At 40.8% G+C, this 24,273-nt stretch overlaps 1 protein-coding gene and 1 pseudogene across 3 annotated transcripts in view; both read left to right on the top strand.

The window, feature by feature from the left end:
- The window catches only part of GRIA1 (glutamate ionotropic receptor AMPA type subunit 1), a 283,850-nt gene that overhangs the window by 103,327 nt on the left and 156,250 nt on the right, over positions 1 to 24,273 (top strand). The gene's annotated exons all lie outside the window — the stretch shown is intronic.
- On the top strand, positions 14,274 to 14,840 carry LOC308491947 (N6-Methyl-AMP deaminase-like; annotated as a pseudogene). Its single transcript has one exon. The product of its transcript is annotated as a N6-Methyl-AMP deaminase-like (transcript).

The following is a 24,273-nucleotide window of genomic DNA, read 5'->3' on the forward strand; positions in this document are numbered from 1 at the left end:
ATAAATCCCATTGTGTGTTCACCACCCAGAGTCAGTTCTCCTTCCATCACCATGTATTTGATCCCCTTTACCCTCATCTCCCTCCCCCCACCCCCCTAACCCTCTGGTAACCACTAAACTATTGCTTGTGTCTATGAGTTTTGAGAGATGCTCTTTAATCCAGAATTTCTTTAGGAAAGAAATGTCACATACCCACCAGGTTTTTCACCAGGGGAGGTCAAAGGAGGCATAGGAAACTTCAGACCATTTACCCTAGAGGCCTGTATTTATGTAAAACGTGGTCTCAAATCTCTGACTGAAAAATGAACATTGAGGGGACCAAGGAAAAGAAGTACCTGTCTGTTCCTTGCTAGCTGCTACAGGGAAACTAGAAAGGAAGTAGATCGATGGCTGCCACCCTGGAAGTTTGCAGCTAAAAATTCATGTCAGAGTTTCCCTCTGTCTGGCAGCCTAGGACTTTGGGTTTAGGTGAGGTTTGCACAGAGACTGTCAACCCGACAGACCTGGAAAGTGAAGCCTCTTGATTATTCCAAGTTTAACTATAGCTTCAAGTGTCGGGGTGGCACCGCACCCTCGGATCCCCCCTGAAACATTCTCATCTTGGCCGTCAGGACTTCCTCGTTTCATGAGGAAGGTAGAAGTCTGAGTGGATCGGATGCTTGAGGATAAAGCTGATTCCTCTGGATGTAGAGAGTGGTCAGAATGATGACAACAGCTCACAGTGAGCATGTCCTGGATGTCAAGCTCTGTATTTAACACTTTACATTTGTTCCCTTGTAAGTCTCCAGGAGGTAAGGGATGCTATCTATCCCCCTTTTATTAATATGAACAAGAAACCTGAAGCACAAAGACTTTGGGATCTCGCCAAAGAACCTATAGCTAGTAAGTGGTAGAGTTAAGCTTTGAACCAAGGCTGTCCACACTTTTTTTTTTAAATTCTTATTTTCAGAACAGTGTACTAGAGTCCCACTCTTCACAATGACACCACACTTAAAATAACTTTTATATATCCTACAGCCCTGCTATTTCAAACTGCTACTGCTCAAGATGAAGGCATCTTTGGTTATTGACCTTTCACTGGGACATGAAGGGCTTGGAATTAAGTTCCATTTACTGTTACTCATACAGATGTGTTTCCTGTCATCTGGGTACATGTCTAAGGCAAAAATGAAAATCAAATCAGAGCTTTAAAAAATACGAGAGGATGAGCAAAAACCGCCTCTCCATACAAATCCAGAGAACTGGGGCTTGAACTCATAAGGAATTGACCATATGGCCAAGAGGCGAGAGGGTGAGTCCTAGGACCCTCGAATGCCACATGGTAGAGTGACGCAGCTCTGCCCCTACCTTGCTCACTGATGATCTCAAGTACGTCTGGTAGCTGACTGCAGTTTATAATCGGAAGGGACCTTAGAATGTCCTACTGCAGATTGTTTTAAATTGTGCTCTATAATAACAGAGAAGTCATAATGAATTTTTCAAATACTCATTGAGAACATATGTATTGGTCCAGGAGCTACCTCTTGGGCTCCTCCGAGGGGGAGAAGGAACAATGGGACAATCTTGTCCACTCCTATTCACTACTTTAACCACACCCTCCATTACTGTCTGTCTTGTATTGTCACTGCACTTGAGATTTATCTGGAAGAAAAGATTACAGTTTCAATTCCTTTAAAAAAAAAAAAACAATGTCTATTCTAACACTCCCCGTTGGCAGACAACAAACCCCAAAGAGATGAAGTACTTGCCCAAGGTGCAGCCATCATTTTCACCTAGTGGTTATGTGCAGAGTGAAACTTTCCACTTTACCCACCTGGCCGCAATTCCCATTATTCTGAGATGGAGGAACGAGACCAGACTCTCTCTAGTGGTCCTTTCCAAGGCTAACGTGTTTTAATTTTCTGAATTTCTTGAACACTCGCTATTTGGCCAGTATTGTCCTGTGTCAGGTAGCAAGGATGGCTCTTCAGTCTGTGATTGGTACAATTCCTTTTCTGTCTCTCTGGGCCCTTTGTGTTCAGGCTAGGGAGCTGTCGTGAATACTGGTCTGAGTTTTATTTAATCATACTGAGCTTCCACTGTGGGTTTCAGGGAAACTGGCAGGATGAAGATTGTAACAATTACCTGTGTTTATTGAGTGCTCAAGGTGGTGAGGGTTTAAGGAGCTGTAGCTCATTTTCATGTTAAATAATGCAAATGCCTCTCAGCTCTACAAAATCTAGGACATCCTCAAAGGATGGCTATATCTCTCTTACCTCGGGACTGACTGGTGGCCTCGCAAGTATAGTGTAATGGTGAGTAACAGATGGGCGTGAGAGAGAATTCTGTCTCTGCTATTTACTTGCCACAGGCTCGCTGAGTTCTTGCTCATGGAACCTAGATCTCTAAGCTTCGACTTTCTTATCCGTAAGACAAGTCCAACAATCCCCACCTCACAGGAATGCTTAAATAATATAATTAAATGGTATACAGAGAGTACAGAGTTGGCTATATGGTAAGCTCTTCATAAATGGTAATGCTATTACTATATTTTTTCTCGTCTGGTTTATAATCTCCAGAAAGCCTTCGAAGCCTCAGAGTGAGTCCTGTTTCATCTGTGATGTTGCTAGCATGCATGGACATGTCAGAAACAACTTTTTTAAATTTCTCTCTGGAGTTTAATTTCAGGGACCTGCACCAATAATGAAAGAGAGTGGGAGGAGGGGAGGGAGAGAAGGGAGAGGAAGGGGGAGAGAGAGAGAGAGGTGGTGGAGGGAGAGGAAAGAGAGAAGAGAGTGCTGAGAGAGAAAGAATTTTACTTGTTGCTTTAGTAGAGTTCTAATTCTCTACATACAAGTTAAATTGATGGCCCTTAACTTTCTCAGGCTCTGGCACTGGAGGCGGAGTCACACGTTGTGCCCACACCTTCCTAATCAAGCATATGAGTAACCTTCAGAGGTGACAAAATGGCAGCTCACAGATGAAATGGGTGTGGCTCACACAGATTTCCAAATTTTTCAAAATCCATTGCTAACATTTGAAAATCCAGGAATTTCATCTGAAAGTCTAGGTTTCTGGCTTCTCTCTCGTTTTAAACTTTCTTAAATTGCAAAGTCTAACATACATACTCAAACAAAACTGTTTAGCTCAGTGGTTTGTCACAAAGTTAAAAGCGGAGTGAGCACCATTCAGTTTAAGAAATACAACGTTACTAACCCCCAGCTTCCTCTTACCCCTTTTCAGTACTCTGCACTGTGCCAACAAAGGGAATCTGACTGAGTGTTATAACATTTTGTTTTTACTTTTAGATTGACCACCTAAGCAAGCATTCCTAAATATTAGTTTAATTTTGCCTACTTTAAAAAAATGTATATAAAAGGAATCATCCCATATGACTTTGTGTGTATGTCTGTTTTCCTTTGCTCAATATGACATTACAGGATTCATCCATGTTATTCGATATGGATAGAGTTTACTCATCTTCAATTCTGTACAAGATTCTAGTGTATGAATATGTCACAATTTATCCATCCATAATTCTACTGTTGATGGATATGTGGACTGTTTAAACTACTGAATAATGAGTCTATAAATATTCTTGTATATGTCTCTTGTTACACACTTGCACGTATTTCTGTTGGATGTAAATATAAGAGTGCTATGAGAATGTTCAGTTTTAATAGATACTGCGGAATAGTTTCCAAAGTGTCTGTACCAATTTACACTCCCACCATCAGTATGTGACTATTCCTATTGCTCCAAATTCTCTCAAACACTTGAGATTGTCAATCATTTTAATTTTAGCCCTTCTGGTGGGGGTGTAGTGACAACTCACTGTGATTTTTATTTGTATTTCTCCTAATTATTCATGAGGTTTTGCTTCATTTCATGTTTACTGAAATGTTGATATGCTTTTTAAAGTAATAATAGTTCATGCTTGTTGCTTATTTTCCTACTGGGTTGTCCTATTCTTTTTGTTTATTTATAGGTGTCCTAGATGTGAGCCCATGGTCCAATGTTCATGTTGCAAATATCTTCTTCCTTTCCGTAGCTTGCATTTTCACTCTCTTAATTGTGTCTCTTGATTTACAGAACAGAAATTATTCATTTTAAGGCAGTCCAATTTCTCAGCCTTTTCATTTATGGGTAGTTTTTTATCCTGTTTAAGAAGACTTTGCCTACCTGAGGTATGAAGATATTTTCCTATATTACCTTCTGGTGACTTTATGTTTTCCCATTCAGACTAAGAATCCATCTGAAATTGATTTTTGTGTATGCTGTAATTAGGGATCCAGAATCAATTTTTCCATATAGATATTTAGCTGATGGCATCATTTACTGAAAAGACTATCCTTTGTCCACTGAACTTCAGTGGAGTCTTTGTCATAAATTAAGTAACCAAGTACATGTAGTTCTGTTTCTGGCCTTTCTTTTCTGTTCCACTGACCTATTTGTGTCTCAGGATAACCTAAGTCTTCATATCTGGACAGCAAGTCTTTGCACCTTATTCTCCTTTAAATTGTTTTTGGATCTGCTGTTAGACTTTCACACTTTCATATAAATGTTAGAATCAGCATGTCAAATTATTTTTTAAAAAACCCTATAGGGATTTTAATTGGGATAGCATTAACTTAACATATCCCTTTGGGAGAATTGGTATCTTTAAATATTGAATCCTTCACTCTAGGAACATAATATATTGTCAACTATTTAGGTCTTCTTACACTTCTTTCAGTAATGTTTTTTCAGTTTCAGTACAGAGATCTTGCACATCCTTAGTTAGATTTATTTTTTAGATATTTAATGATTTTTGATGTTATTATAAATCTTTAAAAATATTATGTTATGATTGTTTATTGCTGGTATATTAAAACAGAAATGATTTCATTCACTGATTTTACATCCAGTGACCTTGCTATCTACACTTTGTAATTCTAATATTTTTCTAGAGTGCGTTTGGGTTTTCTATGAATACAATCATGTCACCTCTGAATAACGGCAGCCTTATTTTTTCCTTGCCAACTTGGTTATGATGTTATCTCCTGTATCCTGTTTACTAATATTTTAAGATTTTTTTCACCCTGATTGTGAAATAAAGTGCCTGTAATTTTCTTTTCTTATCATCATAAGAAATAATGGTTCGATTTGGTATCAGGACTATGCTGACTTCAGAAAAAGAGTTAGGGAGTACTCCCTCTTCCGATTCTCTGGAAGAGTTAGTGTGAGATGGGTCTTTTTTGTTCTTTAATGGTTTTATAGAACTCAGAAGATAGTTAATCTGGGCCCTGAGTTTTCTTTGTGTAAAGCTTTAAATGTCTAATAGTTACAGCACTAGTCAATTTTGTTATTCTCCTTGTGGAAGTTTTGGTAATTCATGTTATGTTAAGAATTTGTCTATTTCATCTATATTTTCAAATATCTTGTCATAAATGTGTTCATAATGTCCTCTAATTTTCTATTTCATGCCTATAGCATAGATGTCACCTATACATGTCACCTTTTATATTATTGACATTGGTGGGTTTTGTGTTTGCTTATTCTCATACTTTCTCTAAGATCCTTCAGGGGCTGGTTTTGACTTGGTTGATTTTTTTTTTCCTGGTTTTGACTTGGTTGATTTTTTTCTGCTGTACATTTCTTATTTCATTAATTTGTATACTTCTCTCTTTATGTTTAGTTTGCAGGGTTTGTTTTTACTTCTTGAAATGGATGCCTAGCTCATTTTGTTTACACCTTTTCTTATTTTCCAATATGTGCATTGTAAAGCCATACATTTTCCTCTAACCATGGGTTTAGCTGTGTTATTTGTTGCTTGACTTTTCTGATTTACTCAATTTTTACTTTTTCAAACACTTTTCACTCCTGTCTCATTTAATTTGTAAATTACACAACCTTAATTGTGTTTTTAGTGGTTATACCAGACATTATAACATGCACAGTTATCAAACGTATTGTAGACTGGCAATTATATCCTCTCCCCAGACAGTGCAAAGACCTTCGAACATTTTCACTTTATGTATTTTCCTGCCCAGATACGTGCCATTGTTGTTGTATAATTTTTGTATTTTTAACCTCAACAACATAATATTATTGCTGTTGCTGTTTTATTCAGTCCATATTTATTTATATTTACCCATTTATTTATAATTGTATTCCTTTGTATTCTGTTCTGTATGTCTAAGTTTCCACCTGGAATAGTCTTTCTTCTCCATAAATGGTATCCTGTAGTGTTTCCATAGTGTAAGTCTGTTGTTTACAAATACTTTTCCCTTTATTTGTATGAAAATGTCTTTATTTCACATTGTCTCTTGAAAAAACAAAAGTGTTACGTGTTGTTGTTTTTTATAGAGAGTCTACATTTGTAGTTGTTTGCTTTCAGCATTTTTCAGATATAATTCAGTTGTTCCTTGTGAAGAGTCAGCTGTCCACCATATAGCCGATCTTTGGCAGTACTCTGTCTCCCACCCTTCACTCACTCTGGATAAGTTTAAGAGTTTCTCTTTAGTTCTAGCAATTTTACTATGTGGGGTCTATGTGGGATTTCTTTTATTTAACCTATTTTGGGCACAGTGGACTTCCTGAGTTTGTGGCTTGATGCCTTTTATCAGACTTGGAAAGCTTCTTGCCGTTGACTCTTCAGACATCATTTCTGTATCCTCATCTTACTTTTCTCCTTATGACTTTCATTTACGTGTATGTTAAAATTTTTCACTGTATCTGCAGTATCTCCTACATCATTTTCTGTATTTTCCATCCCTCCCACTTCCTGTGCTTTAATCCTGTTCTCATTTGATCTATTTTGAAGTCTATTAATTCTCTTTTAAGCTGCATCCAATCTGCCATTATGCCTATTAAATTCCTGATGTTAGTCTTTATACTTTTCAAGTCTGAAATTTCCTCTTGATTACTTTACATGGTTTTCAATAGTCTCCTGAAATTGTCAATCTTGTATTTTACTTCCCAGAAGACAGTAAGCATAGTTGATTTTAAAATATCTGCCTGATTACTCTAATATCTTGAGCCTGTATGAGTCTGTCCCTATTTTATTTTCCTTTCTGTTCATTTTTATTTATGTTGTTTTATCTTCTGGTATAAGTTATTATTTTTTCTTGTGTGCTGGACATTGTAGTTGCAGATTTTTTTGTAGAACTAACTTGAGGCTTGGGGTAATGTTATCTTTTTCCCCTAATGGATTTATGTTTGCCTTGTTGTACTAGGAATCTATTATAATTTCAGGCTAGTTTCAGAGACTGAAATGACTTAAAGCCAAACTCTAATCCCCAACTTCTTCTTCAGGCTTCCTCTTAGTTTAGCGCTTCCTGTAGAATTGGTAAATGTCTCCAGGGCATAAGTAGCCCTCAGCACAAGGCTCCCTGGCTTTCCTCCAGCCCTAGATCCTAGCTCTCTAATTCTTTACTCTCTTGTTAGCTCTTCTACATCTTCAAGCAGAATTTTAAGTATTTTATCCAGCTTTTCTAGTGCTCACTGGGAGCACAGGTCCAAATTAAATAGTCTCTCATTAACACAAGTGGAAGTCCTGTGCCTTCTCTTGAAAATTTGACACATGTGTCCACAATATGCTGGAGGTGGGCAGTGGGTTCCCCCCTTTAGTTGAGCTATGCATTCTTCCAAGCACCGCAGTGTCCAGCTGGGTCACTTCTTACTTACATTAGTAGTCCAGCCGCTGTTGGCCTTTGGGATTGAGACTCCTTGCCTTAAATCCTTTCTAAAACAAAGTAGAAGATAAACATTCCCACAAGGTACTATTTGACCTCCCTGGTTAAGACCTCTTACTCTGGATTTACGTACTTGGTAAATGAAGGTTAGTTTTATTTGTTTGTATCGTTTTTTTCTGGGGAAGAGAGCCTAGAGATTGTAGAGGATTGTTATCATTCGATTCCCCATGTTCCTGGGAGATCTGGAATGTCTAAGGGGTCCCGACCTGCCCCGTGAGGACAGGCTCCCAGACCGCCCTACATGGCGGAGTGTCTGCACCGAGAGCTGGTTTGTGGTCTCCGTCGTAATGCGAGACCAGGACAGTGCTGAATGGAAGACTAAAGGCCGGATGACATAGAAACAGAGGGAGTATATCTCCCACTGGCTGGGAAGCCCACTTGAAGAGCAGCTGACATGTAAGGAGTGTTAGTGCCCTCCAGGGTGCCAAGGAAGGTGAAAACAAAGCCACAAAAAATATGAGGTAGAAAATGTGACTCTCCCTGTCAGTGATCGGGAAATCTATAAGCCTTCTTAGAGGGTCACTGGAATGAAAAAAAAGCCTCCAAAGACGGGTAGATAGCCTGCAAAAGACAGAAGTGTGTGGTCTTTAAAAAAAAAGAAAAATGAACTGTCCTTTGCTCAGTCTAATTTAATGAAAAATTTCTGAGTACAGCTGCTCTATGCAAAATAATATCTACCTCCAGGGAGAAGATGCTTTTCCTAATTGTGGTTGAGAGGAGTCTGCAGAGCCAGGCTGCCTAGATTCCAATCCTGATTCTCCTGTATACTAGCATATTGACCTTGGGCAAGTATTTCATTTTTCTGTGTTGCCATTTCCCCGTCTATAAAATGGCAATAACAGTGATAGTCGCCTAAAAGCGTTGCTGTGAGGATTTTAAAAAGCAGTGCATGTAAAGTATCCAGCACAGTGACCCGCACATAAAGGAAATCAAATAAAAAACCTGCTACTTATAATTAAATTTGTTTTATTAGTATAATTATTTAACAATATCTAATGTGTTTATCTTGTGCTTCTCAGAGCCCTGGGTTTCTTATCTCTGTTCCACACTCCAAGTTCTTCGTAAGACCATTTCTTTTTTAGTTGGATGTGAAAATTATATTGGAAATTTCCAAATCTTGCTGCTCATTTCAGACAGCTTTTTAAAAACACAAATTTCTAGGTTCCACCCACAGAGAGTCTCATTTAGTAGATCTGGAGTGGAGCCTGGGAAGCTGAATTTTTAAAAACACTCCTGGTGATTATGCTATTGCAACCAGTTTGGAACCACTGGACTGTGGTGTACTAGTTGTTAAATATCTGGAGCCAATTGTTAACTATTCTGCATTTTGCAAACTAGCTGTTAAACCATCAGTAGCTATTGGCTATGGTGGGAATATTCACACCATGGAAACTGGCAAATGCTACTTTTTTTTTTCTTTTTTCTGGAGAGCCAGTTTCTATACCACAGGCACCATCTTTTCAGCTCCTGGCATTTGAAATATCTCTGTGACCCGGATTGTTTGGGACTCAAAAGGTTCACTGTTCTCTGAGGTTTGGTTGATTGAGGTTTGGATCTCCCAAGCAATGGGCTTTCCGCTCGATAACTCTGCAACCATAATTAAACTATCATTTCTTCCATATGAGGCAGAGGTGGAAAACTGGTTATCCACCAGTGGTGACTCCACTTTACAGATGTAATAGTTGGCTCTCACAGAGATTTAAAATAAAAGCTAGAGGCAGCTTTTAAACGGGGTTTGTATATGAAAATCCAGATTCTCAGCTTCTCTTTTAAGAAATGGAAATATCTGGGCCTGTTTTTCACTTGACAAAGCTTAGCTAAAGCTGAGTGAACACTGACAGGGGTAAAGTGTTTATTCACCTGCCCATTTGTTCATTTATGCTTTCTGCTGGGCCCCTGAGCTTGCAACTAAGGAAAACAGTGTGATTTTCCAGAAAAAGATGCAAGACCACACTGAGACTTAGGAGATATGAGGCTGTCATCATTGCCTCTGCTTTTAATTCATTGTATGAGGTTGGCCAAGTCCCTCTCCTATCTGTGCCTTAGTTTCTTACTGGGGAGCATCCTGACCTGGTTTGTCTGCCTTTCCATGATGTTGGGATGATCTGCAATGGGGTAGCGTGAGCCCTTGACTATCAAAAGCGGAAAAGTCAGGAATGACTTCTAAATGTTGATTCTGTTATCTGCCATTTGTACCTTCGTGAGCCTGCATGATTCCAGAACAAGTTCTGATTTAAGAGAAAATCTTTACATGCACTGGAGTGCCGAGAATGGATGGGAAGAGAGAGTGTTTTGTGACGAGAAAAGCACACAAGACAAAAATCCTAGTGAATTGGCTGAATCTGCAGTCTTCCTGAGACATGAGAATTTGAGGATGATATTATTAACCATTCCTATTTTATACACAAGAGAATATGGGCACAGGGGGAACATGGCTTAGTAATCAAACCTGCATATCAGCTCCAGAAACACATACCTCCTGAGCGGTCCTTAACCTCTCTGAGCCTCTGTTTTCTCATGTGTAAAATGGGAATGTTAGAATCTATCCTGTGACACACTGTAAAGAGTCAATAAAATAATGTGCTTTCAGTACCTAAAACATATTGTAAATGCCCACTAAATGGCAGCTGCTATTATTAACTCAAGAAAAGCATATGGCAATTGACCCAAGGGCAAACCCAGAAGTAGTTAAAAGAATGAGACATATTGCTAATGGATATTTCCTTACCAGAAAATAACTGTTCCTAAAACGTTAAGTGGCTTCTTTTATTTTCCATTGCACCAACATAACTCAAATCAGTATTTTTCCAGCATTTGCAACACGATTCATAGGATGTCCAACTAAAACTCCCTTATCGACGGTATTAGCACAACAAAGTGTTTATAGAGTTGGACCAGTGTATGTTTTCCTTTCATAAATCCTTAAGTTTCAGCCCTACTGGGCTGCAAAGGAGGAATCTGAGCCCAAAGAACACTTATTTATGTTTGATTTTCACTGCGTTGGAGGCCTCTTTTCACCTCCGCATCTGAATATCACAGGAAGAAGTGCCCAAGTTCCTCTGGGCTCCTGAAGGCTGGGACAAATTAGCATTTTTGGAATCAGTGCTTCTTTCTGGACTCCACTGCTTTTTCTTTTCCTCTCCAAATAAAAATTTCTGTTTAAGAGTGTACTTTCTCAACCACTCCTTTCCTAATGCAATTCTGTTTGATTTCCATGGAGCGCCTCTGGAGCCGCTGAACCATGTCTCAGCAAGCATGTCAATTCCTGAACACCAGCTTTCTGGCAGGAGCTATTCCAGATGCATCTTCACATCCAGTAATCACGCATTTAACCAGAGTGATTGACATGTTATATTTTCCCCTCTCCAACGTTTCCAGGCAATTAGTCTTATTTGTCTTCCTTGGAAAGTCTCCCCCAGTTTGGATGCCTGCCAAATCAGTGAACTACAAATACATGCACATGTCAAACACACCTACACACATAGATGTAATTAATAGGTACCGAGTCTGTATCTGCATTGAATGTTCGACATTTCATTTGTAGACTTCACGTCTCCCCTGAAGTTTTAGTCAGCTGCTTCTTCCTTTCTTTCTTGCCTCTTTTTCTCCCTCCTTCTTTCTCTCCTTCCCTCTACTTCTTTACTGTCTTTCTACTTTTCCCAGAAACAGTGACTTTTTTTGCTTGGCCATCACAGAAACTCACATTCTTCACTATTAAGGGGGCTTGAGAGAAGTTTTTATACACTCCTCTCCTTGACTTGGGAAATCTCTGTGCTAGAAAGGAAATCCTGTGCCCTCAAATGGCTTTCCTTTGCCCTTAGGAAAACTTTGCAGCTCCATCGGCCCCACCCAGGACTGCAGGGCTCAGGCCCTGCCCACTGCGGCAGCAGTCTCTCCATCTCAGTGCCCACACTGTAACTGCACAGGCCCTTCTTCCCTGCCTTGGGGCATTTACACATGTTTTTCTCTCTTCCTGGACAGGCCTTCGCACCTAGGCACACAGGCCTTCTTCACCACTCAGCCCATTTATTCTTTAGGTCTTAGCTCAAATGGTACTCCTTAGATCATCGCCCCACCCTTTTCATTTTCTTCAAGGCACTCACCGCAATTTGTAATGAAGCCTTTATTTGAGTGATTACTGGTTTAATGCCTCTTCACCTATTAGAAAGCAAGATCTCCAAGGACAAACCCTGTGTGACCTTTTCTTTTTTCCCCATTTCTTCAGTGTCATGTACAGTGCCTGGTGTCTGATAATAACAACAAATATGAACAATAAAGTAATAGTGGCTGATATTTATTGAGAATGTGCTAGTTTCAGGCATACTCTTCAACGATTTTTATATGTATTAACTCATTTAATACTTGTAAGTAAGCTATGAGGTAGGTATGATTAGTATCCCCAATTTGCAGGTAAGGAAACTGAGTGGTCAAGTTACTTGCCCATAATTATACAGCTGGAAAGTAGTAGCAGGGCTTCTTTCTCACCCAGGCCTTCTGACTCTAAAGCCTGAACCCTCAATCAGGCCATGCTGTGCCTCTATTAAGCAATTCATCAATAGTCATTGAAGGGATAAATAAAAAATATGTCCAGACTGATTAATAGCAAAACTGAGTTTAAACCTAAATTGCGTGATTGATAATCCAGTCCTCTTTCCATACAAACAGAGAGGCTCTCAGGTCTGAGCAGAATGCAGTAGAAGAAAGAGAAGCTGATTAACAAATACAAATTGGTCTGTTGCTGATAAGGGCTAAAGGAGGGTTGGGGGGAGGGGACCCGGTGATATAGATTGTGAAGTGGAAATCAGGTTAGATTCAGGCAGGACCCAGTGGCAGGTGGAAGGACACTTGAATTGGTTGAAGAAGGCTTAAGCTAAGGAATCAGGTTGTCCAGAAACAGCAAGTGGATTTATAGTCATCATCACTAACAATGGAGGTCATTCTCATGCTTTGGAGGATAGCTTCCAAACCCGACTCAAAAGTATAAGTAGCCATCAGGTTCATGAAATTGCTGGTCAGACTCCTAGGATGAAAGTTCCAGGAGTGTTTACTGTCGTATTCAAAGCATGTACAACAATGCTGGACCCATGATAGGTGCTCAATACATATTTGTTTAATGAATTAATGGAAAATAAATGTCAACAAATCCATCAGAAGGTACTGACTGAATACCTGTTAATACGTTTGTGTGGTTCAAGGTACAGTGAGGAGCACAGAGAAAGATGAGTCAGATTCCTTTTCATGGAGAGGCCACAATCTACGGGGTCCTAGTAACAATTACCACTACCAACAACAGCCACAACCACTGGGGATTCGCTTTGTGTAGGGGCTGTGCTATGTCCCTTTATATATTATTCCGTCACTTTCGTACTTGCAACACCTTAAAGTGATGGCACTATTAGTCGTCTCCATTTCCAGATATAGAAATTGAGCTTGAGAGATGCTAATTTCTTTTTCAAAGTCACTAAGCCAGGAAGTGGTGGAGCCAGGATCTGAACTCAGGTCTGTTTGACTCTGGAACCAACTATGCAAAGTATATTCATCCCATTATTTCTAGGTCACCATCTGTGGGTGAGAGGAATGTTGGGACTCTAAGAGTTTGCAGTATTAGAGGGTAGGGGCAGAGACAGAGGGAGCAATGCAAGTAAAGCTACTCAACCTCTCCAGGGCAGCGTATGCTGCTTAGCTTGGTCTGAGATATACCTATGCGTTGTCTGCCACAATTCTATTTGTTGTTGAAGTCCCAGATCCAGTGACACTTCCTCCTGGAAGGCTTCTCCCTATGTGACCCAGTTATGCCCTCCTTTACCTTCTTTTTGGAGCCCTTCCTGATTCCTAATCATAATACTTCTTACCCCACATTCTAATCACTTGTGTTTCCCACACACTAGTTCCTCCAGGATATTTCATCCTAGCACAGTGCCTGCCATACAGTATGCCATTTAATGTATATTTATAGAACGAATGAATTTTCGTTGTACCATACAGATACAACTAATATTCAGCAGAATTTAAAGGGAGGAGTACCTTCCGGAGCATTAAGCAGAGCTTCAGGGCAAAGGACTTCTAAAAAGTTGAGCTGTGGAGGCCGCACAGTGTGGACATAGCAGCTACAATGGATGGTTGGCACACCATGCCTAGTCCCAGAAATAGCAACATGACAAGGGTGTCCTGTACGTACCAGCAGGCAGCCAGGGAGCTACTGCTGGGAGCCCTGCTGGTACTCGGGCTTGGAACTTGCAGGCTCCGCAGACTTATGGTGGGGATTCATCACCATGGTGAAGCTGAGCCCAGAGCTACATACACATGCAGATAATCGTATGAAAATATGTGGAAAGAAAGCAATCTGAAGGAAGTTCAAGACCGCAAAACTTACTGACCAAAGTACGTTGTATTCATAACAAGAATAAAAGTGTTCGGAGAAAGACCTTTTCATTCTGCTAAATCATTATGGAAGCAGAAGAACAACAGCCATGGAAGACAGCGTTTTGCTCAGAATTGTCTGAAATGGGCCTTCGTGGCCACTTGAATGGACCCCTTAGTTCTAACGCCATGTAATTAATAGCCAACAAGCCAGGTCTTAAAGTCCATGATGGGATGACTAATTGACAAGGTAAAGAAAGAGCTTCCGAGGAATGTTTCCAGATGTTCCCGTTCATTCATCAGCTTACTCCTGGTCCTAAAGGTATACTAATGGTCACAAAAGATGTCATGGAAACATTCATAGAGGATGGTGTCAAATCCCTGGAACTTGACAAGGAAGCTCCTGAACAAGCAGCGTACCCGGAAGGGAACGTGCTACAGGAATGACCGAAAGACGCATGTGGACTTGGTTCTTGAGGGTATAAAACGGTCCAAACGAGAAAACTTAGACATTGATGTTAAGCATTTGACGGCAGTGGACAGAAGAGCTGGCCCTTCCATGGCCAAGGAGATGACTACATTTGTTGAAGAGCTCTTCCTTTCTACTGAGAATGCAGTTCTTGGCCTGGACCTCAGTGGAGACCCTACTAGAGGACAAGCAACATACTTCTTGGAACCTCTCGTAGAAGCTAAAATGCAAGTCTGAAGTTGGCATCACATCTTTTGAAGATTCCAATTCCCCCCTTCTTCCCCCAAAAGAAGTAAAGAAAACATAAGGATGCCCGGAACTGCTTCCTGACAGAATCGGGGATGGAACATTTCTCAGCCCCTCTGAGGGAGGACTTGGTGAAGCAACACCAGGTACCACTAGGTATGGCTTAGGGCTGCAGGTCCTCCAGACAACCCTCTGTCCCTGCTTCCCTCAGCCGCCAGGTTGCAAACCTTCTGAGAGAAGCACTATACTAAAAATACAAATAATCATTTAGACTTAAAAAAAAGAGAAAAAGTTGAGTGGGGAGCCATGGGGTTATTAAAATTCCTGTCTCTGGATGTTTGGACTCACTGTGTGAACCTAGGCAAGTAATTTATTCTCTCTGAACCTTAGCTTCCTCATCTGTACTTTTGAAATGATAAAAACTGGATTGTTGGGAAGTTGAAATGAGGTAATACATTAGAAACTCAGCACAGTGCTCGTTCTTTATAAGTAGCCAAGTGTTTGTCATGGCCTCTGCTGCTGCCACTATTTGTCTTCTAGTATTATTATTAGGGAGAGTTGGAAGAATAAGCCATTTCAGGCAGAAAGACACTTCTAAGTAAAAGCACAGAGATATGAAAAAAATTCTTGCCCATGGGTATAAAGATGAAACATGGCATTGACAAGAAAGGCTATAGATATTCAGTGCTGAGAGATTCCTCTGAGCCAAGGAATCAAATGCTCAAAAAATTAAGAGAGCTGATGAAATCATGGCTCCATTCCTATTTTTAAAAGCTACATGTTAAAATGAGGAGTCCAGTGTGTGTCTGAGTCCAGTCTGTATGTGTGTTTTCCATTAAACATAGAGGCGAGGCTATGTATAGTGGTTGCCATTTTATTCTCAGGAAGTGGATAAATCAGCCATTTGATACCCTGGAAATATGGGCTGCTGACTCCTTATTCTTTTGGAGGAAGAGTGGAGTGTCATTAGTCATCTTTTCCATTTGGAAGTATGACAGCAGTTTGGGCTTTGTGTCTAGCCATCTAGTCTTTTCCTTAGGTTGCATGTTTCATATAGAAACATGAAAAGATGTGATTCGGTCCTTGTGACTGGGATTAAGGAGAGTGTGTGTGCGGGCATATATGATCCGTTAATTGGTCTCCTTGCCTTTGATCTTCACTGGATCACCTACTTTCAGTCCATAAGATCTTATAGAAGTAGCCAAATAAAGTACTTCAGGGTAGGCCATTCCTCTCATCTTATACCTACAATGGCTGATTAAACTTGCTTAACCATCTTTTTATGCCTATTATTTGAGTTTCCCTCCTGTCTATCTTTTTGCCTTAAGTCCTTCTGATGAGATCTGTGCCCCTGACTACCCACCGGCCCGCACCCCCAAAAAACAACTTACATGCACATTGCTTTTGGCCTCTCTGATTTTCCTCAAACTGCTTCTTCAACTTAGAATGCCCACATACTATTACGATTCCCTAAAGAGGCAGGATTTGTATGTGAGATGGATGTATTAATGACTAGAAAATAACAGGATTATTTGGTTTCTTGTGCATTGGTTTTCTTCCCAGAGATGAATTGTTTGGTTCAACATTTGGCTTAATTTTGTCACTTTGGCAAGGGTACAAGTGGACTCGAAACCTGTGTGAGGCTAGGATGGAAGGTTTGGTAAGTGGAATCTAGAGTTTAAACTTTCTATTAAGAATATCACTACCCATGGGGGTAGTTTGCATTTTATCCTATATACACCCCATTTAACCAGTTTTTGAACTTTAAACAATCTTACAATTTTGATAAAAACCGCAAGTTTATACATGCAGGATAAAAACTTTTCTGAGCCAGATGAAAGAATCACATCACTCTTGCACCCTGCAGATTTGCTGACTATAACGCGACAAAAATGTGAGCTGAGTGATGTAACAGACTGGGTCACTGAACAGCAGATGTCAGATCGGACACACAGCAGGGGAGAGGAGATGGCGCTGTGAGCCATGGCTACTGGCAAAGGGAGGAATGAGAGCTGACAAGGAGGTAGGGACCAGTAGAACCTACAGACTCACCAAGTCTGGGGACCCAAACAAACCAAGAGAAACAAGTGAAACAGCCGAGCACTTTAGGAATTTTTAAAGGAGTTATCCTTGACACCAATGCTCCTGGTTATTCATCAGCAACCAGATATCCTATGCCTACTCTGCACCAGGTTCCAGTCCCGGAAATCAAGGAGAACAGAGACAAGTATAAAACACGCCTAGCTCTCACAGTATTTATCATCTGTGGCACCACTGCACTGGCCAAAGTAAAATTGTATATAGTAAGCTCTTTTTACAACAGTAAGGGCATGTACAGAGCTGAGTAAGAGGTTTTTCTCTTCAAAATATTTAAAATGACTTAGCCACTTACAAAAGACCTGTGTTTACTACTTTCTCAGTGATGTCATTTCCTGACAATGCTAGTCTTGGAGGCGTTTCAGAATAGTGAGCTCATCAAGTTCAAGCAGCTGTCTCTCTGTGCAGACTTAAATTCTTAGATACCGTAAAGCCGTGACCTCACTTCGGCCAGAGGCAGGTCTCAACAGCTTGATCAAATTGTGATCAGAAAGGCAGTTTGGTTTAAACTGTTTTTCCCTCTTGACTGTTAACTTTTTTAATGAAAGGAAGTGTCTCACTCACGGTGCACACTTTCCCCAAGATTCCACAGGGATGAGGCCACAGGACCTATGGGGCATTAGACAAAATGCGAGTTGAGTCCTGTGATAGACCAGGGAAAGTCAACTTTGTATGGAAGTCATTTGAACACTGTGGTTACTGCATTCCACCAGGTCCGTCACGTAGAGCTGAGGAGTCTGAAGCTCTTACTCATTTTCAAAAGGCTGATGTGGGGGACTATTTCTGCAGGAAAGGCCTCCTCTAAAAGAAACTTGAAATTCTAGGAGTTGGGTGCTATGTCTGCTCAGAGACAGGAAGGGTAATCAGGCTGTGATAGCACATGGTTCTCAGGAGAAAAATGGAATACATTTCATATAATATGGAAGGTGTGGGTGAGGGTAAGCATAATAGGAACCAGAACCAGGACCAGCCATTTATGTAAAATGGAAAAAGGAGTGTGTACCTTTATCCCACTGTCCACAAATTCCATTTAGGGGAAAAGAAAAAGATAGGAGGAAAAAATTAGGAGTGGGAAAATGTTACCACAACTGCTTAGCCTTTGTGGTCTCTTAAAGTCTGAGGCAGGTCAGGAACACCAGACAACACCAGGTGACAACACCAGACTTGGAGTCAGGAAATGTAAGTTCAAGTGTAGGCCCGATGGCTAACACCCTCACTGCTCGAGTTTAAAGACATCCCCCTTCCCAGAACATCCACCTCTTGCCTATGATAGAAGGGAGTCAGAAAAAGCCCTTATCGTTCCTTCCACTTCTGGCATTCTAGGGTTCAATGATAAACTAAAACATTTTTTTAACGTTTAATGCACAGTGAAACGTATGCAGTGAAGTGAATAATTTAGGTAAAAATCATTACCCTCTGTAGATGAGGAAGTGTATTGTAGTTCTGTTGCAGTGTGAAGATCAAATCTTGCAAGAGCTGAAATAAGCATTGAAAAAATGTACGGAGACGAGATCCTACTGGGGTCTAGGTTTTCTTTTCCTTCCGTGAGAACTTTTCATTTCTATTTTTGCACGCATGCTTAGCGAGAGGACAAACAGCCCTGAGATTCTACGTGGGACAATGGTACAAGCACTTAAGAGAACATCAGACCACCTGAGCCCAGTCATAAGTAATGGCACCACCTGTAGATGTATACAATCTAGAGGACTCACGTGTATGCGGCCTCGGGTAAACCTGCGGTGGTATCTACCTGTACTGAGAGAAAGTAAAATTTATTCAGTTGTTACACATGAACTTGAGTTAAGAAAATAACCCAAGAACAAGGTAACCCATGCTTACTGGGTGCCACAATTTGTGTTAGCACTTGACATATTTGCTTTCATTTAATTCTTAGACTAAAAGCACCCTATCAGAATACAGTTTTTAAACATTATTTGATTTTTCTGATTCCTATTTGTAAGTGGGGAAACTGAGTCTTAGAGGGGTTATGAGGTCTTACAGCCAGTAAGCAGAATAAGCTGAGATTGAAAGGTTCCCTGACTCCAAGGCCTGCTCTCTTCCACAATACCATGCTCCTTCTGGGGCTCCTAGTTCCCACTCTAGTTCTGCTCTTATTCGGCTGTGGTACCTGAAACAAATCACTTAAGTTCCTAAATCTGAGTTTGCTCATCTGTTAAAAATCACAAAAAACACCCAAAACAGGGAATCGTGGCCTCTGCTCTTCTTCCATGGTTTGTGGATGGTCTTTACAGGGAGGACCACGGTCAATTCACTGGGGACAGTGACTTTCACAGTCATGAAGCATGGTGGCCCTGGGTTTTAAGAGGTCCGTGGACAACCTGCAACCTTACATAAATTGTATTATATATTTACACATCTGTATTGTTTGAGGAAAAAGTCCAAAGCTTTCCTGAGGCTCTCAAGGAAATGTGTATCCCTAAATGCCTAAAACTTCTGATGAGTAGATCTCCTATGATGTCTTCTAGCCCAAAGCATCTGCAACAATCTGACCTAAATGAAGGTTTAGTGCATGTAGGGAGCTCAAAGGCAGAGACTGTGCATAAGAGACTATGTGGCCTCATGGAAAGAGACCTGGCAATGAATTGAGGATTCTGGGTCCTGGTTTACTAGCCTTGTCATTCAAAGAGAGATGCTAATTCTTGCCTGCCTTCCCTAAAGTGGTTATTATAAAAATCAAATGTGATAATATAGACGAAAGCACTCTGGGGAAACATAAAGTATCCTGCAAAAGTATGGTATTAACTGTGAGATATTAAAGTATCAAGTCATTTCACTAGTTGTCAACTGAGAAAGAGGGAAAATTGCAAGTTCCATCAGCAAAATTTAGAAACCCTGCTTTTTCATCCTTCATCAAGGTCCTGCAACTGATACTTATGTGTAAATTTCCTTGACTTTGATGAGAATTAGTTGCAAATACAGCTTGCAGGATTCAGATGGAGATCATCACCAGCCTGGGAGCTGAAAAATAGAATGTATGGTTCTTTCCCTAGACAAGAGTGTTCCTCTTTTATCTCCTATATTCCGTGAGTTAGTGGTTCTCAAAATATGGTCCAGGACCAGCAGCATGAGAATCTGTTAGAAATGCAAATTCTCAAGCCCCATACCACTGAATAAGAAATTCTGGGGGTGGGCCAGGCAGTCTATACTTAAGAAACCCTTCCCCCCATCACCCCTTCGCCCAGGGAATTCTGGTACATTGCATGCTCAAGTTGAGAACCACCGCCGTAAGTGATTATTTCAGGATAGACCTCCTGGGCTAATACTTTGAACATGGGTACTCAAAAGAGTATAGTGGGGCTCCAATAACCTGAAAGAGTACCTAGTATGGATCCACGAAGGGCTGGTGTCAGCAAAGGCTGAGCTGGTGGACACCAGTGTTAGAAAACATAGTAGGTGTGGCCCAAAATGTGCTTAAATACACCTCTTAGGTATATAGCCCCAGGCGAGGTTTTATGAGATGAATATGGCTCTGTTTCAAGGAATTCAACTTGCTCAAAATTCAGCAAGTACAAATAGCTTTGGCATCCTTGGCAGCTGGAGAATAATAGCAATCCAAAATTAAACCATGCATATGTAAAAGTTAGCTCCACAGTAAGCTTTTTTCTCTGAGCCTCGAAATTATGGAACACAGCAATAAATATGAAAATCACTCATGTTTATTGAGCATTTATTATATGCTTAGCACTGTACTAAGTGATTTTTATGTGTTAATGGTGCTTATTTTTAGCTATTTACTGCACCATGCCCTTTGCTGGGCTCTGAAAATATAACTGCCCTCAAGGAGCTCACACACCAATGGGGGGAAATTAGAAGAAATGAGCCCATTATTGCTCCAGTGAGGACTAGGAAGAGCAAGTTCAGGGTCATTTCAGAGGCTTCAGTGAGGCACGCACAGTCTTATGTAAATAGAGGTTCTCAAAGGAAGAAACACCTAAATTTAAACTTCTGAAGGATGAGAGGATTGGTCATGGTAGAGAGGGGAAAACTGAGACAGGCACTTGGGCCACTGTACTCAAGGTCACATATGAAGTAAGTGGTAGTGTTGGGATGTGAATTCAAGTCAGTCCAACTCAAAGCCCTTGTTTTTAACCATTAAGGCGAGGCCAGAAAATAGGTTTTTATCAAGCCTGTCAATTCTGATAAATTGGTAGTGGCTTCCAGGAATGCTGATGATGAGGGCTCCGAGGACTTAATGGGACTCACATGGAAAGAGTGCCAGGATCAATTAGTGATGTCTGCCTTGGGTGCAGCATAGAAGAGCATGTGTGTCATGAATTTGCTGACTGTGCACTAGAGAGCACTGCCTGCAGGGCTTAGCACAGAGAGGGAGAGACCTGCAGAGCTGATTCTTATTCATGTTAAGATCGTCTCTGACTTCAAGGAAGCTATCGCTCAACAGCGTTAGCGGGGGCTTATTATAATATATGTTACTAGCTGGTAGTAAGTGACAGCTCAGGATGTTATGAGCTGATGGGGCATTCAGTGGGGAAGGGAATCATGTTGTCTTTAAAAAGTGAAGACCCTGGTTAAGTGTCACAGTGAAAAACAAACACCAATAAAGAACAATCAAACTTATTAATCCACAAACTTCAAAATTTACAGGCCAGTTCAGTTTTCATTTTTATCTCCATTACTTCCATCAACATGGAAGGTCTTGATATAACAGAAAATGGCATTGTTTGGAAGTAATGGGATCCACATATGTCAAGAGAGCTTCATCATGCCCAGGGGAAACTTAAATTTAGAAATGCCATCCAAAAAATTACGCATTTAATATACCTGATGGCTCATCGGTGGAGTAGTTTGGAAACTGATATAAATAAGAGTGATTGAGAGGGTGGCTCTTTAAGGAAAGGATGATAATAAGTTAGTGCCAAATTTGCTTTACACATGGTTTATGATGCCAGCAAGATGGTGGATAAGCTCTTTGAAGGCTAATCAATATTGTTTACATAGTACATTAAACTAACGTATGTATTGAAATAACTACAACAACAACAACCAAACTGGTCCTTATAATCAAAACAAAACAAATGGGTACCATCAAGTCAGTCAGTACTTGGAAATGACTTCTGAATGAATTTCCTTTGCAAAGGCTTTTTTACTTCTCCTGTCCCACCTTCACATTTAACTGTTACAAGCACTTTTATCCTCAATATTAACAATTTAAAAAAAAAAAAAAAGGCTCATGTACTGGATATACAGATTAAAAGAAGATGACCTCCCCCCAAATCCCAAGGTCAGAGACATTTGCCATCTGGGCATTTCTCCCCAGGAAGGCTGTTTTATGAACGATCAGTTCTCATTAACTGGGACTTGGCCAGCACAATGCGCCCATTTTCAGAGGCTCTCTTTGTGGGTAAGAGCAGCCTTGGGTGTCACCATTGAATAAGCAGGGCATGAGGCTGTGGGTCTCCACAGTCCCCACCCCAGAGCTGTGCCTGCTTACTCAGCTACTCCAAAGCCCCAGCCTCCACTACGAGAAACGAGAAACGAGCTTCTGTCTGGCCTTCCTCCCCCGAGGAATTTACATCAGAGATGAGGGGGAGGCTTATCACCTTAAAACTTTACTTCTCTGCATTATGTTGGAAGACAGGATTTGACAGTACCAGGAATCAAAACATGTTTCTGGTCAAGTCATGCTGACCAACACAGAATAGTCTTTGATTCACTTTACGATTTAGACATGATCTGAAACCTCAACAAGCTGAAAACAACATGACAGTATCTGTGGAGAAGAGGGTCTGTAGTCACAGGTTTACACGGGATTGACCTTCGCTTTCCCATCGGGTTAGCTAATCACATGGGGAACTATATGAAATGCCATCTATCTATGTACAGGGACCCTGTGGATCTTAGTATCAGCTACGTACAAATACCAGCGCGAAGAAAGTGTTCCAGAGCCCAGGGTTGGAGGATTCGTTTAGATTAGATTACATGTTAAATGGAAAGGGGAAGAAAATCATTTAGAAGTTTGCATTTAATACATTCAGGACTCGGAAGCTTCGTTGCATGGCTCCTGATCCATTTGTGCAGCAAGGAAATACCAAGTCAGTTCAGAAAAACGGCCTATTGGCGGTGCAATTTATCCATGTCCTTGACCCCTGGTAGGCTGCCGGATATATGTCCCTACATAATACATCTCTATTCTTTCAGTAATATTGGTGCTGAAGCTTAGCCGTGTTCTGTCATTTGTCCCATTCTTCTCTCTTTACTTCAGGTCCGTGGGCTGCTTTCTCCTTTGTTCCGTGGAGAGACAAAGCCCAGGGCTTTGGGCAGAGCCTAGGACTGCTTGTACTGTGGATACCTGGTTTCTACTCCTACTTCTGCTACTAACATGTTGTATAACTGTTACACCAATATCTTTCCCTCTCTCAGCAGCCCAATTATCCACCATCAGTGCAGGATGGCTGATCTCTAGGAGCCTTTCTGGCCCTAACATTCTAAGACTTAGTGGGAACTGGAATTCTGTGTTTACTTGAGTTCAGTGTAACCAGCATTTGCCAGCTGCCTTCCTCTGTGCTGGGCACTGCAGTGGATATGCTTCTATCAGAGTGCGCGCTCTCCATCTCTCTCATCTCTCTCTCTCCCCACTTCCTCTTTCTCTCTCTCTCTCTCTCTCTCTCTCTCTCTCTCTCTCTCTTTCTGATACCACAGCACTCACAGGTGAAAGTCGGATGAGAGAAACAACTTTACAGATATTTCCAGTGCACAGCAGAACATACTATGTACTGTGAGAAAAGTAGAAATGATTACAGGGTCTAAAAGAGGCAGAAATTGCATCCCACTTCATGGCATTTCTGATGAGCTTTGTCAGAGATAATCAAACAGAACTCAGTATAGTTTCTATAGCAACATTTCCTGAACACATATTTTGTGCCAGCCATTGTTCTGAGAGCTTTACATATACTGGCTCCTTTACTCCCCTCAGTCTTTTGAGATTGAGACTATGATTATTCCCATTTTGCATATGAAGAAACTGAGGCATAGATTATCTAAGTAACAGGTTTAGGCTCAAGTGCCTGGATTCAAGCCTAGGCAATCTGGTGCCCACATCCGGTATTAATCTGGAAGCTCTACTGACCCTCACATATGGAGAATCGCTGAACTCTGCAGAGTGCAGACTGAAGATCTGACTGCACGTGACCTTGGGCACGTCCTTTCATGTCTATGACCTTCCACTTTCTTATCTGTGAAACAGCAGTGATAAGTACTTTTCTCATTGGCTTGTTTTCATGATTCAGCCACATGGCAGGTATAAAAGTATTTTTTAAATGATACCAAGCCCTACATAATTCTAAATAATAGAGGAAAGCAGGAGCAGCATGAACAAAAGTCGGGAGGTGGCGAAGTACAAGGCACAGT

The sequence above is a fragment of the Rhinolophus hipposideros genome (assembly GCF_964194185.1).
Source record: "Rhinolophus hipposideros genome assembly, chromosome: 23".
Taxonomy (NCBI): Eukaryota; Metazoa; Chordata; class Mammalia; order Chiroptera; family Rhinolophidae; genus Rhinolophus; species Rhinolophus hipposideros.